At 56.1% G+C, this 14,871-nt stretch overlaps 1 long non-coding RNA gene and 3 other non-coding genes across 4 annotated transcripts; 2 read left to right on the forward strand and 2 right to left on the reverse strand.

Moving 5' to 3' along the window:
* Nucleotides 1-1,486: 1,486 nt before the first annotated feature.
* On the forward strand, nt 1,487-6,555 carry LOC144307277 (uncharacterized). Its single transcript, XR_013374184.1, has 2 exons — nt 1,487-3,738; nt 3,960-6,555. It is a non-coding gene; the product is annotated as an uncharacterized LOC144307277 (long non-coding RNA).
* Nucleotides 6,556-7,063: 508 nt separating this feature from the next.
* On the reverse strand, nt 7,064-7,136 carry TRNAV-CAC (transfer RNA valine (anticodon CAC)). The gene has a single exon. It is a non-coding gene; the product is annotated as a tRNA-Val (tRNA).
* Nucleotides 7,137-12,295: 5,159 nt separating this feature from the next.
* On the forward strand, nt 12,296-12,367 carry TRNAE-UUC (transfer RNA glutamic acid (anticodon UUC)). The gene has a single exon. It is a non-coding gene; the product is annotated as a tRNA-Glu (tRNA).
* A 581-nt stretch (nt 12,368-12,948) lies between these two features.
* Nucleotides 12,949-13,020, reverse strand: TRNAE-UUC (transfer RNA glutamic acid (anticodon UUC)). The gene has a single exon. It is a non-coding gene; the product is annotated as a tRNA-Glu (tRNA).
* Between the last annotated feature and the right edge of the window lie 1,851 nt (nt 13,021-14,871).

Genomic DNA, 14,871 nt, shown 5'->3' on the forward strand with positions numbered 1-14,871 from the left:
AATTCAAGACCCTCCCAGCTGTGGCGAACCGCGGCGCCGTCCTACCCTAGAGTCCCAGGGAGCACACACAGGGGGTCCGAGCGGTTCTGGTCTTCCGCAGGCCGGGGGCCGGCGCCGGAGCCACGGGCGGTTGCGAGCACCTGCGGGCACCTGCGAGCGGCTGCGGGCGGCGGGTCAGGATGCGCCCTCTTCCCCGCCCGCGACAGCCCGGCTCCGCTCTGCTTCCCTTCCGCGCCGCGCTGCCCGTACCGCGTCACCAGGCCCTCGCTGCCGGGAACCGACACCAGCTCTTCCCGCCTTCCGGTCGTGACTCAGCCTCACTGACGGGAAGCCTCCCAACCTCTGGCGCGGGCAACCGAGCGGGCGCGGGGGCCTCCTCCGGCGGGGGCGGGGCCGGCCTGACGGGAGGCGGGACTTCCGCCGGCGGAGGCGGGGCCGGACCTAACAGGAGGCGGGACATCCGCCTGCGCGGGCGGGCCCGGACCTATCAGGAGGCGGAGCATCCGCAGACGGGAGGCGGGGCCGGTCGTAACTGGAGGTGAGGGAGGCGGGACATCCGCAGGCGGGGGAGGCGGGGGAGGCGGGGGAGGCGGGGGAGGCGGGGGAGGCGGGGGAGGCGGGGCCCGCGGTCGTTGGTTCTTCGCGGACTAACGGGGCGCCCCGGCTCGCCTCTTTCCGGAACCTGAAGCGTTGCACCTCGGGTTTGGAGTTTCCGAGATGTCCGGGTAGGCTGGCGGGCTTGGCTCCGGTGCAGGGCCGCGTCCCGGGCCAGGAAGGCGAATCCCCGCGTCACGAGTTAACGTTAACGTGCCCCGGTTTGTCTTTGTGGTGAAAGGTGACCCCTGTCACCCTGACCTGACGAGGCTGCTCATTCTTCATGACGTCTCGCGTCTTTTTACCGTACTTGAAGTTTGTGTTGCACTGCCCTGTCCTCTATTATTTTTTAAAGATATTTAATGGTTTTTTTTTTTTGTTTTGCTTTAAAGATTTTATTTATTCATGAGAGAGACAGAGAGAGAGGCAGAGACACAGGCAGAGGGAGAAGCAGGCTCCATGCAGGGAGCCCGACGCGGGACTCGATCCTGGGTCCCCAGGGTCACGCCCCGGGCCAAAGGCGGGCTCCAAGCCGCTGAGCCCCCCACCCAACCCCCGGGATCCCCCCTCCTCTATTTTTAAAAACACTTTAACATTCTCTAGTAGCTACTATGTGAACGTAATAAAGCAAGTCCAGGGGATCCCGGGGGGCTCAGCGGTGGAGCGCCGCCTTCGGCCCAGGGCGTGACCCCAGGTCCCGGGATGGAGGCCCTCGGCGGGCTGCCTGCATGGAGCCTGCTGCTCCCTCTGCCTGTGTCTCTGCCTCTCTCTCTCTCTCTCTCTCTCTCATGAATAAATAAGTAAAATCTTTAAAAAAAAAAAGTCCAAACCTCGACGTATATGCACGAAAAGTAAGTCTCCTTTCCGGCTCTGCCCCCGCCCCGCCCCGCCCCGTCCCCTCTCCAGAAGCAACCACAGTTAATCAGTTTCCTGTAGGTACTTGGTGGGTGATTCATACATGTGGATGTTTACATGTGCGTGCTGTGGCTCGAAGGAGGGCTTGGGAGCCAACCAGCAAGAAAGAATTCTGGAGACATTTTTGGGGTAAAAAGGTGGTTTTATTCTAACACAGAATAGGACCCATGGGCAGAAAGAGCTGCTGTGGGATTGTGAGCAGCAATCATTTTATACTTTGGGATTGGGGGAGGTTTCCAAAAGGATTTTTCCTATGTTAAAGAAGACTCACTGGATCCTGGAGGCCTGGCTATTGTCAAGGTAAGGAGGTCCCCCCCACCCCAACAAGGCCTTAACATTAAGTTTGGGTGTTCTTGGGAGACTGTTACACTGCCTCGGTCCAGGATTTGTCAATGGGCTGCAGGTTGTAAGGAAACTTAATTTTATCTACATTTCTTTTTGCCTTTGTTCTCCACATCACATACTTATTATATATTCTCCATTTTCCCTCACCCACGTACCCTACACCCAAGTCTTTTAGAATTAACATAACTTGGAGCCCCTGAAGGAGTCCAAAAGCTAGGTGCTATGCAGAGTTCTGTGGTTGGCCTTCAAGGTACTTCTAGCTTTTTGACAGTTGAGGCAGAAGGCCCAACTATGGGAATTACAGGTGCATTCCTGGCCTTCGCTATGCATGGGCTGTTTCTAAACTAAAGGGAGAGGCTTGTCTCGTCTTCTAACTGGAGTTGGGCAGGATGGTGATGCCTGACACTCCTGACTTGGCCAGATAGAGCCCATTTCCCAGCAGCGTGTGAAGCTCTTGCCCGAAGTCCCGAAGCTTGAGTAGGATTACTGGCCTGGGTAGAGTGGCCTCTCGGAAAGCCAACGCTGCTTTTGCATCAGTGGGAGATCCCTGGGGCCCCCGTGAATAGGTCACAGTGGTGCATGTTGCAGGTGAACTGGGAGCCCCTGGGCCCTGAGACCTCCACCCAGCCAGACCTGAAGGCGTTGTCAAAGGTTCTTGGTGTTGTCACAACAACATATTCAAGGACAGACACACAGCACAGTGGACGGATAACACAAGCAGGAAAACTTATTAAAGTGAGAAGTACATTCTCGAGATATGAGAGCGGCCAAGCTCGAGGGAGAGGGAGAGGGAGAGAGAGAGAGAGAGAGAGAGCACGCTGCATGCCCTGGTGGTTGGGTTCCTATCTTTTGTTGACAGTTGTTAACTAGGGGATGGAATATGCATTACTTGGGGTGGGAAGCAGGGTTCTCCCCTTTTTCTTCCGAAGTTGGTCAGGGGTTTCAGTCATAGTGATGTAGTTTGGGAACAGAGGTGAGGTGTGGTGGGGTGAGGTCCCGACAACCAAGAAGGAAAGCTTGAGACGTCTTTGGTGCTCAGTGGCGGTGGTTTTATGAAAGCAGGGGGACAGGTCCCACTGGGCACAGAGAGCTGCCACCTGCTGTGATGAGCTAGGCTGGTGACACACTTGGGAGTTGGGGGAGGTAAGGAAAGGGGAGGCTTCAAAGGGATTTTCATATGGTAAAGAGGACCTACAGGACCCTGGAGGCCTTGCTATTGTTAAGGTTGACTTTCCCTCTAGCCAGGCCTTAGCCTCAGGACAGTTGGGTTCTTCCCGGAGAAACGCGGCCTTCTGCCCCTTCAAGTCTCTGCCCCTGGGCTGCAGGTGATTGGGACATTTAAGGGTATCTATCTGCGTTTCCTTCTGGAGCCAGGTTATGGCTAAAATGCTTAGGGCAGCCCGGAGTGCCTGGGGATTGTCCCACACACCCCACCTGCGGGGATGGGGGGGTCAGCCTCCGCTTTGTCCTCAGCTCCCTCTGCTCCCTCATCAGTGGCATCCTCCACTGTAGGCCCGGCTGGCTTGATCCGGCTTCCTGTGGAGGGCTCCAGGACAGGCCTGTGACCTTCCCATAGCTGTGTAGTGAAAGGTGGCTTCCTCCTTGCTGGCTTCTAGGTCTCCTGTTAGAGCCTAACATGCCGACTACTGCGCTCAGGCCCCAAACGCCTGTGACCCAGGCATTTCCTTATTTCTTAGGCAAGCCTTGCTGATTCTATCCTGAAACGCTTCAGAAGGCTCATCCTACTTTCCTCGGACCTGGGGTGACAGCAGCCTGGGCCCCACATGACAGCCGAGAAGGGAGCAGGGTGAGAAGACCACAGTGCTATGAGCTTACCTCCAACCCCCCTGGGAAGTCACGGACTCGTTTGCTCCCGGGTACCAGGTCTGTCTCCCTGTCCCTGGATTTCCCTTTTGCGTCCCACCAAGGATCAGGCTTTGGAAGCTCCTGGCCAGTCGGGGTGGTGCAGGCCTGTCACCCTACTAACTCTTCGTACTCTCCATAAAGCCCTGAAATATTCTGAGCAGCAGGGAGGGAGTCCGTTCAAGGTCCGCAAAGCTCTGATGCGCCCCCTTCTCTTCCCCAACCTTCTGGCATCTGGTCAGAAAGGAGCTAGTGGTCACCCAGCAGTGCCAGAGCAGCTGGTCTGGAGCAAGGCTGAGGGAGAGCCGTCAGCCACCTGGGACTCCTGGTAAGACTGAAGCAGGGCCACCGGAGGAGCTGCAGTTACTCCTTGCCTACTGCTGGTTGGCTGTAGTTTATGTTTTTCTCGGATCCCTTCTCTCTGCCCTGCTGTGCCTCGCAGGGATATGGATTTCCCCCTGCTCTCACCTCTTGCAAAGCGAAAGCCAAATTTCTCACATCTTACAAGGCGTTCTACTGCCCTCTAGCTCTCTCTTGATACAGTCCCAGGGGTCTTTTTGCTTCTCCTGGAATGCAGCAGCTCCTGCCATAGGACCTTTGCACTTCCTGCCCCTCAGCCTGGAAGCTGGGCACCCACCTATCTGGGCTAGTTTCGTCACTTTTTTCAGGTTTTGACATTTTATTTTACTGTATTTGACACAGAGAGAGTGAGCAAGCATGAGCGCAAGCAGGGAGAGCAGCAGGCGGAGGGAGAGGGAGAAGCAGGCTCCCTGAGGAGCAGGTATACAGGGCTTCAGGGGCTTGATCCTGGGACCCTGAGATCATGACGTGAGCCAAAGGCAGACACTTAACTGACCAAGCTGCTCAGGTGCCCCTTCTTTCAGGTTTTAATTCAAAAGTCACTTTCCCAGGGGCCCTTCCTTGGCCATGTATCTAAAACTTGCCATACACCACCCCCCACACCCATGCACCCCACCAGTGTCCCATCCTGCTGCTCTCTAGTCCCCCTCACTCCTTATCATCACTGAATATACTATATACTTTATCTTTTTTATTCTCAGTCTCACCCACTAAGACGTAAACTCCATGCTGTCAGGGATTTGTTTTTGTCTCTCTTTTTGGCGTGACTGAATCCCCAAAGGTTAGAAAAATACCTGGCACCCAGGCACTCTATAAATCTGCGTTTACTAGAGGACATATGACAGTGTTGGTTGTCATAGCAGGGAGTGCATGGGGGAAAGGAAAGTAAAATGGGCGGATGCCCACTATAAAAATATTTACAGCAGTTAGAAACAAAAGTCTAAATGTACAGACAGCAACATGAGTAGGTCATAAAGTCACAGTGCCCGGTGCAGAAATTACACACAGAACCACTGCACATTTTACAAGGATACGTACAAATCCAAGATACATATCAAACAGTGGGGCTGGGCAGAGGGAATAGAGATAAGCAAAAAAAAATTAAGAGAAAAGAAAAATAAAGTTTTGTACCCATCCAGGTGGATAGAGCACAGCGAAATGAGATTAGCACTGTACCTGAGGTCCACTCAAAAATTATTTAATGTTGTGAATATATATTTTTGTTTCATACAAGCTTTTTAAAAAGATCTTTTTTAATTCCAAAAAAATTGTTTTAAGTAATCTCTGCTCCCAGTGTGGGGCTCAAACTCATAACCTCAAGATCAAGCATCACATGCTCTACCAGCAGAGCCAGCCAGGCACCCCTTGTACAAACTTTTTTAATAAAAAAACTTTAAAATACATATTTTAAATGTATTAAAATACATTAATTTTTTAATGTATTAAAAAATTAGCACTGGGGGGGCGCTGGGGGGGATCGTTCAGTCAGTTAAGTGTCTGCCTTGGGCTGGGGTCATGATCCCAGGGTCCTGGGATGGAGCCCTAGTGAGGGTCCCTGCTCTGCCTGAAATCTGCTTCTCCCTCTCCTGCTGCCCCTCCCCCATTTCATGTGCTGCTCTCTTTCTCTCTCTCTTTTTTTTTTCTTTAAAGATTTTATTTATTCATGATAGACATAGAGATAGAGGCAGAGACATGGGCAGAGGGAGAAGCAGGCTCCATGCAGGGAGCCCGACACAGGACTCGATCCCAGGACCCCGGGGTCACATCCTGAGCCAAAGGCAGATGCTCAACCACTGAGCCACTCGGGCATCCCTATATTGGCATATTTTTAAAGGCTTTTAATATTTAAAAATATTTTTTTATGAAGGAAGTGACCCATGATGGTCAGTGAGCCACAGGCTAGCCACAATTAAGACAATGAACATACTCATCACTTCCCCCCTTAAAATTTCCTTGGGCCCCTTTTAATTCATCACCTGACATTTACCTCCCACTCTCCGAGCCACCTTGGATCTGCTTCTGTCTTTATAGTTTTCATTTTCTAGAGTTTTATATGAATGGAGTCACACAGCGCTCTGGTTTTGGTTGGGTTTTCACCCAGCATAATTATTTCAAGAGCCATGGTGTGTCAAGGGTTCATTCCCTTTTCTGGGGGCGGAGGGTCACCGGCACTCTGTCGCAGGGGACACCACAGTTCACTGTCACCTGTTAAATGGCCTTTGGGTTGTGCCTGGTGCTCTCTTTCCACTTGGTAAATACCAAGAATTAGAATGGCTGAGACCTATGGTAGGAGTTTAACTTGTAAAGAAGCTGCAAGTGGATTTTGCATTCACAGCAGCAGGGCAGGAGCGCGGCTTCCCCTGCAGGCTCCGGGAGCAGCTCCCGGGTGGGGCAGCCCTTGTCCCCCCGCCTGGCCGTGTCCAGCGTGTTTGAACTTTGTGCTCCCCTAATAAACGATGGTGAACACCTTTCGTGTGATCCTTTGCCTCTCATCTGTCTTCTTTGGTGACGTGTGTGTGCAAACTGCCCATTTGGGGGGAGGACGGGGTTGGATAGTGACAATGACTAATTAGAGGAAACCCTATTGCATCCACCTGACCGAGAGCCGACGGCGTACGGAGTCCCCGTGGGGAGAGGCCGCGGAGACCGAGAAGGGCCATCACCGCTGGGGACCGGGACCCGGACCGGGGGCGGGTGGAAGCTCAGACGGAGAAGAGAAACCAGTAAAGGCAGGTGGGGGCGGGGGGAGGGGGCGGCAGGGCTCCTCTGTCCTGCGGGCCGTCCTCGGGGAAAGCCAGCCCGGCCGACTCCCCGGAGGAGGCGCGTCCGCCGCGGCCCCCGCCGAAGGGACCGGCACCGGGCGGAGTCTGACCGGGAACCCGGCCGTCGGGGGTCCGGCTGCAAGCGGGGGCTCGTTCTCTGCGCGGCCAGCGTGCGTTCGCTCTCCGGGGCCGGAAAAGGACGCGTCGCGGCCAAAACATACGCGTGTTTCCGCCCGGTTTCGAACCGGGGACCTTTCGCGTGTGAGGCGAACGTGATAACCACTACACTACGGAAACCGGCCGGCAGCGGGCGCCTGCGCAGCGGCCTTGGCTGGGGCGGCTGGGGGCCGCGGGGCGCTGGGAGCCGCGGGGTGCTGGGAGCGGGGCGCGGGGGGGCCGGGGTGCTGGAGGGGGCGCTGAGAGCGGGGCGCTCTGGGGGGCGCTGGAAGCCGCGGGGCGCTGGGGGCTGCGGGGGGCGCTGGGGGCCGCTGGGAGCCGCGGGGCGCTGGGGGCGGGACGCTGGGGGCTGCGGGGGGCGCTGGGGGGCGCTGGGAGCCGCGGGGCGCTGGGGGCTGCGGGGGGTTCTGGGGGCCGCTGGGAGCCGCGGGGCGCTGGGGGCTGCGGGGGGTTCTGGGGGGCGCTGGGAGCCGCGGGGCGCTGGGGGCTGCGGGGGGTTCTGGGGGGCGCTGGGAGCCGCGGGGCGCTGGGGGCTGCGGGGGGCGCTGGGGCCGCTGGGAGCCGCGGGGCGCTGGGGGGCGGTGCTGGGAGCGGGGCGCTGCGGGGCGCTGGGGGCCGCGGGCCTGACCGCCGGCGCCCCCTGCAGGCAGCCTCGGCCGTCACGGCGCTCCTCGCCGGGCCCCGCGGCTGCGCCCCGGGTCGGGGGGCGGGGGGCGGGGGTGAGGGGGGAAGCAGGGGGCCGGCGCCGGCTCCGCCGGGTGCGGAAAAGCGGCTTCCGTCCGAGACAAGGAGAACACTGGGTGTTGGCCCTTGCGGAGGACGCCTCCGTCCCGCCTCCCGTGTCTTTCCCCCGCGAGTCCCCTTCACGCCTCACGCTCGGTGTCTGCGCCCCAGACGTGGGGGGTCCCGCCTGGGCCCCGGCGCCCTGGCCCTGCCGGCAGCGCGGTGCTGACCCTGGAGCCGCCGGCGTCGGCCCCACAGGTGCACCTGCGCCTGCCGGACCAGCTGGGCCGCGCAGGTTCCCTCGGCCGCCTGCTGGGGCTGATACCGGTGGCGACTCGGGAAGGGCCTGGAGGGAGGCCTGGGTCGGGTGCCTGGGGGGGGGGGGGGGCACGGGCTTTCCGTGTGGGCCACCCCCACCCCAGCACCGCCCTGTGGTCCCCAACCGCGGAGCCCCGCCAAGCCCCTACCTAAGGGACTGTTTCTGGGGAGGCCTCATCAGGTAGGAACGATCCATTATCCTCTCTCCAGAGGAGGGGGGCTGTCGCTGACATTTCCAAGCTTCCAACCATCATGGTTTTTCTGGGGACTAGGCCCCATCCTGAAGCTCTCCAGGGGCCCCCAGGAGTCCCCTCGTCAGAAAAGAACACGCGCCCACCCAGGAAATTCCGCGGGGTTCGGAGCTCTGTGCCAGGAGCCAGGTCTAAGAACCAATGTTAGGACAAAAGAGCGTCCTAGCACCTCTCCTTAGGTGTAATTTCTTAGGAAATTAGAGGTTTTAGGAGTCCTGGCCGCCGGCCTGGCATGAAGACCCAGGTGTGCGTTTCTTGTTAAATCACAAGATCATATTACCTATGCGGGGGCTCTGGGGGGGGGGGGTGCGGAGGAGTTGGGGCTCTCAGCGGAGACCCAACTAAGGCTTAGAAAGTTGGAGAACGGTGAAGTCACTCCAAAGCGCAGAGCTCAGCAGGACACTCGGCTCAGGAAAGGTCTTCCGGGGCTAGGATGGCACCAACGAGCGCTGGATAAAAGGCGAAGGCGGCCAACCAGCCGCACCCCAGGTGCTCGCCTGCTCCGCTTCCCAGGTGAGTCTCACCCAGGTGCTGGCCACCTGCTGGGCCCAGCACCCAGCTTGCCACCGCCCCGGCCCCAGCGCTGTGATCCCGAGCCTTGTAGCAGGTCGGCCGTGGGTGATTCCAGAAGCCAGACTCGGAAATCACCACCGCCACTTCGGGAGCCCAGAACTTTGCTTCATCTCTCCCAAAGCCCCGCTCCAGCCGGAGGGAAGGCCACTGCTTCCTTCACCCCGAGTCGAGCCCTGAGTCAAGAATTAAAGGGGACCCTGAGGGGCGCCTGGGTGCTCGGTCGGTGGAGCGGTTGCCTTTGGCTCAGGTCATGATCCCCGGGCCTGGGCTCCCAGCCCAGCAGGGAGCCTGCTTCTCCCTCTCCCTCTGCTGTTCCCCCTGCTTGTGCTCTCTGGCTCTCTCTTCCTCTCTCTGTCAAATAAATAAAGTCTTAAAAAATTAAAGTGGACTCTGGGCTGGCTGGAGGGACCCTTGGGCTGAGGGAGGGGGCAGTCAGGGTGGGGTGCAGTGGGGGCTCCCATCCGCGAGCACCTTAGCCTGATGTCAACAGCCTCTCTGCAACCTCTCCTGCGAGCCCGTTTCATTTCTTTTTAATATATTTCATTATATATTATATATTTCATTTCTTTTGAAATATATTTTAAAAGTAAGAATGCTGATCCTTTACTCAAAGGTGTGAATTAAGAATGTGAGTTCATAGGAAGCCTGGGTGGTTCAGTGGTTCAGTGTCTGCCTTCAGTTCAGGGCATGATCCTGGGGTCCTGGGATCGAGTCCTGCATCGGGCTCCCTGCAGTGGAGCCTGCTTGTGTCTCTCATGAATAGATACATAACATCTTTTTTTCTTATTTAAGAAAATTTTTTAATACATAAAATGTTAAAAAAAAGAATGTGAGTCCTTCTAGCTGTGATTCTCAAGAGAGACAAAGGGCAGAGTCAAACACCCGGTTGCTGGGCTGATCAGCACCTGAGGTCCAGGCAGGCTGTGGAGACTTAAGATGTCCTTCCAGTGATTCCAGAATGCTCCTCCTCCCCGGAAAGTCACTGAGCTGTTATTACACTTTCACTCGGAAACATGCACAGCAATTCAGATATCTGCTAAATCTAGAAAGGTTTAGGTCCATATCTATGTCAATGGAAGCACAGTATAAGTAACTATGAAACTCTCTCACTTTGAAATCCTTAAAATGGTTAAAATTGGAGTTCTAGGCGGCCCAGGAATTTTATCCTTTCGGTCTTCCCCCTGGTGGCTGGCACCTGGCAGGCAAGTCCAGAGCCAGGCAAATACCCCACCGGGCTTGCAGGATCAGAATGCCACTCTTCATCCCTTTGGATTTCTTGTAAAACAGGGGTGTATTCCTATATGGTAACTAACTGCTTGATTTTACGTGTAAGCTTGGAAATAAGAGGAGTAAGCAGAAGCAGTGACGTAACAAATCAGTTCAGTGGCCGGGAGTTACTAAACCCTGGTCTCTTATGGGAATAAGATGGGAATGAGTCACCACTACGCTCGCTAATGAGGAAGGAGACCAACGAGCTACAGGGCTTTGGTTGCTCTTGTGCCCCAGCTCCAGGCTACCGCCCCCGTGACAGGTGGAGGAGAACGTCAGAAACATCGCTGGCTTTCCGCCCCTCCCCCGCCCAGGCCACCTGCGCCCCCAGGGTTGTGGTTGGGGGTCATAGCCAGCCCCTCTTCCCACCGTGGATGCAGAGGTTGCTGGGAGGGGTGAGGCTGCCGGGCCCCGCGTGGGAGTGGGCGAGCAGGGGTGAGGCTCGGCCTTGCAGAAGCAACGGGGCAGCAAAATCCAACTGCAGGCTCTGGAGCGAGGCCTGCCCTGCTGGGCTCCCGCCGGAGGAGAGGGCAGCAGGCCATCGTGAGAACCGACCGTCTGTGGACGTCTGTCCCCTGTCCCACAGGCAAAATCACCTGGGGGACAGCCGAGGCCTGCCTGGCAGGTGCAGCCCGGGTGTCCGCAGGTCTTCGGCCGCTTGCTCGAGACGCAGGACGGGGAGGATGGCCAACCAAACCGAGCCTCCCACTCCAGCTGGGACGCTTGAGAAAGAAGCCTCAAACCATGAAAATGCAAATGTATTTGTACTCAACTTACCATCTGGTCCTCGGATCAGCGACAAGGACAAGCGCTGTGGGGCTCAGTGGGAGACGAGCCCGTCAGCAGAAATGTGCTGCTAGGGGCAGTGAAACGTAAAGCTTCTCCCCTTCCTGAGCCTTCCCTCCCAGCTCGTCGGGGTGGCTTTTTATTTGCTATTTAATGTCGTTCTATGTAAAGAAACATTAAAATAATTAGCGTGGATTTTACCAGTTCTCATCAGAAGGGCAGGGCCCATTTCTCAGCCTCTGCCTTAGCTTGAGTTAACCGTCGTGGAGCTTCTCTCCTCCCCACAGGCCCTCGGGCCGTGGCGTGTCCCCAAGATCCAGCAAATATGCAGAGCGTGTCCCATTTACTAGCTTATTGTGACTCTCCGTTGACCGAAGCGAAACCCATTTCCTGGGAAGCTGCTCTCATCACGCTCTGTTCTCTCCCCCACTGCCTCAACTTCCCCCTAAAAGTTTCTGCTAAGCTCTGCTTCCCCTTCCCTGCGAAAGAATCACCCTGTGCTGTTTGATTTGAGACATTTGCAGATTTCTGAGCTGGGGCCATGCCCTCCTTTTCGAGAAGTCTCTCCTTTTCTAAGTCTGGATTTGTGTTTAGTTGACAGGTCACATATAAAAGCGTTCAACTCAGGCAGCACCACTGAACCACGCAGTCCCCGTCTCACAGCCGCTGGGGCCGCAGGGGTGGTTGTCCCGACCAGACCGGCCGGGCCGAGGCGCAGAGCTGACCCACTGGGTTTGGTTTACTTCTAAGCGGGCACGTTCTACGCCGTTTCCTCCCTTGGGCTTGCTGCTAAGGAAGGAAGGAAGGACGGAAAGGAGAAGACACTGGCCTGTGCTCACTTTGCTTTTCCTCCTGTGTCATTGCCCCCCCCCCCCCCCCCCGCCCCCCAGCGGCTGGCTAACCCGGGAAGTCACTGAGACAGGCTGGGAGAGCATTCCTTGGCCTTGGTTTTTCTTAGAAGGCCTTTCCTTTTTGCCTTGGAAGCAAATTCTGCGTGGGTTGGCCAGTGTGGCCTCTGGGCCGGCAGGTCCTCACGGAGGCCAGGGGCTCACTTCATGCTCCACCAAGTCTTGGGACGCCCACTGCCTGCCTCCCGGGTCCTTCTGGAATTCTGTGTGCAACCAACTAGCAAACGCTACATGCAAATGGCAGCAAGGACGGTGTTCACGAATATTCCCAGTAGCTTCTCTGCTCATACGCAGGCTCCACTGCCCCTCTGGACTCCAGTTAGGAGGAACACGTTCAAGATTACTTAAAATTTCCGGGATACTCTTCAGACATCTGAAGCTTCTACCGCAGGCTTGACTGGGTCCTAAGATCCTTTGTCACAAGGTGCTGCCGGACCCCACCAGGCACCCCTCCCTGGTGGTCTAGTGGTTAGGATTCGGCGCTTTCACCGCCGCGGCCCGGGTTCGATTCCCGGTCAGGGAAGCCTGTTTTCTTCCTGCTCACCCGCCACCTTCTACTGTTGCTCCGAGTGACTCCGTTTTAACCGAGGCTCTTTCCCGAGGCCCTCAGGTCGTGTCACCGGTGTTGAAGGGACAAGGGCCCTGTGAAGAATGAGAAAGTCCTCGTGGGGATTCAAACTTGCCTCGGCCCCCCTTTGTTGGAAAATAAGAGTCATTCTTTTCCTAGGAGAACATTTCTACCCGACACAAGGGAGTTGTGTCAAACGACTGTGACAGCTCTTAGGGTTTGGCTGGTGCAGGCAGGCTCCCAGCAATGGAGGCATGTGTCCCCCCCCCCCCCCCCCCACGTTCAGGGAAACCTTAAGTCACATTCCAGGGGTGGAGACAACGTACGTGATTTTACCAGATCCTCTGCTGCTTGGTCTTTTGTAAAAACCAGAATATATTTCTATACGGTAATTAGTTCGCTTTACCTGTAAGACAGGAACTATGGTAAATAGATGAGGACCGATCCTACTAAAATAGCAGATCATACGACCGGAGCTTGACCTGTGGGCGAGAATCCGGAGCCCCGCCCACTTGTGGGGCGGAAAAAGGACAAGCTTCCCTGACCGGGAATCGAACCCGGGCCGCGGCGGTGAAAGCGCCGAATCCTAACCACTAGACCACCAGGGAGGGGTGTGGGGGACGCCAGGGCCGCGTCTCTTGGAATAGGATCTTGAGAATGATGCAGGCACCTGTTGGAGATCTTTAGAAATGTCTGGAAAGTGTTTTGAGGGGGCGGGTGTGGTGCTGGATGCTGTGACTGCCACTTGGGTCAGGGGCTGGAAGGAGACTTTAAGTGGCAGAAAGGCCACAAGAAAGACTGTCACAAGTCAAGCCAGGGAAGAGGACAATTTTTCCTACATTTTCGCTGCACCCCTCCTCTAGGCCATGCTGTTAGGTGGGACCCGGAATGACCCTCGCAAAGGCCTGAAGTTTGGTTAGAGTGGCCCCCCCCCCAACCCCCCCCCCCCCCCCCCCCCGGCAGTGTTGCAGGGGTGGGTTAGGATGCCCTCTCACCCACCCCCACCCCCACCATGTGTGAGCTGGGAAGGATCAGCAGGTGGCCAAAAAAGGGCTGCTTGCAGGGGTCAGAGCCTGGTAGTGGGAGGTGAGGTGCCCGTACGGGTGCGCAAGACCACTCTCCCTGCTGGAAGGAGCTAGAATTGAGAGGAGGGTCCTCCCCCAGCCCGGTGCTCAGGCACAGAGCTGAGTCCATCGGATTCTAAATACACATCTGGCCTCATAGGTCCTTTAAGACCTACTTTTGTCAAGGTGGGTGGGAAGATCTTACTGTATTTTACTCTTTCCTAGCTTGAGAAATTTAAAATATTAAATTTTATTTAATGTGGTATGCGGCCTTCCCTTTGTACTATTCCCCACAGCTACAAATACCAGGCGCTCCTACTTCTCCGAGCTTCCAGGCCCACTCCTGTATAGAGGCCCTCGCCCCACACCTTGGAGCCAAGGTCATGCTCTCCCAAACTGAGTCATCTTCCTCCATCCCACCCACCAGGAACCTTTCCCCAGACCCCACCCCTAGTTGAATCACAGCACCCTTGGGAATGAGCTTGGAACTTTTCCTACCCAGCATATTCCTTAAGCATACAGTTTTCCCGTACTAACCTCCATGGCTTTCCCTCTAGGATGGACAAGTCCTCTGGGGAGTGTTTTCACCTCAGCAGCCCTAGCAGCAGCTCCCACGTGGATTTAAGGTAGTGGGCTAACAGGTATGCATTTTCTCCTTAAAATTGCATTCAGTAGCATGTTTCCAATTAAAAAAAAAAAAATGATGAGGCTGTTTCCGTTTCCTGTAATCTGAAGAGCCCTCAGATTTTCTGCTAGGACTTAATGCGAGGAAGGAGAAGAGGGGACCCGCGTGGGACGGGTCTTAGAGCTCTCCAGAGAAACGGAACCAATAGAAGACATACTGTACACCTGTAGCTGTCTCTGCAGACCACGTGATTATGGAGTCCCAAGCTGCAGAGTGGGTTGGCAAGCTGGAGACCCAGGAGGGATGACGGTTTGATGGCTTGGTTCCAGTTGGAGCCTGAAGGCCTGAGCACCAGGGGAGTTGCTACTGCATTTCAAGCCCAAAGATCAAGGCCAGCAGGCTGGAGACCTAGGAAAAGCCCCAAAGCAGGAAGAACCCGATGTCCCTGCTCAAAGGCAACCCAGCAGATAGTTCTCTCTTACTGGAGAGAGAGCAGGCGGTATTTTTAGTCTCTTCCAGCCACCACCTGATTGAGCGAGGCCCACCCACGTTAGGGAGGGCAATATGCTTTATTCAATCTATTGATTTAAATGTTCATCCCAGCCAAAAACATCCTCACAGCAACGTTCCAAATCATGTTTGACCAAATATCTGGGCACCCCACAACCCAGTCAAGTTGACACACAAAATTAAATGTCCCAGAAGGCGGCTCCTTATATGAAGCACACAGAAGAGAAAGCCGCCTTGGTTAGGTAGGCTTCAGTTTAGGG

The sequence above is a fragment of the Canis aureus genome, chromosome 38 (genome assembly GCF_053574225.1).
Source record: "Canis aureus isolate CA01 chromosome 38, VMU_Caureus_v.1.0, whole genome shotgun sequence".
In the NCBI taxonomy this organism is placed as follows: Eukaryota; Metazoa; Chordata; class Mammalia; order Carnivora; family Canidae; genus Canis; species Canis aureus.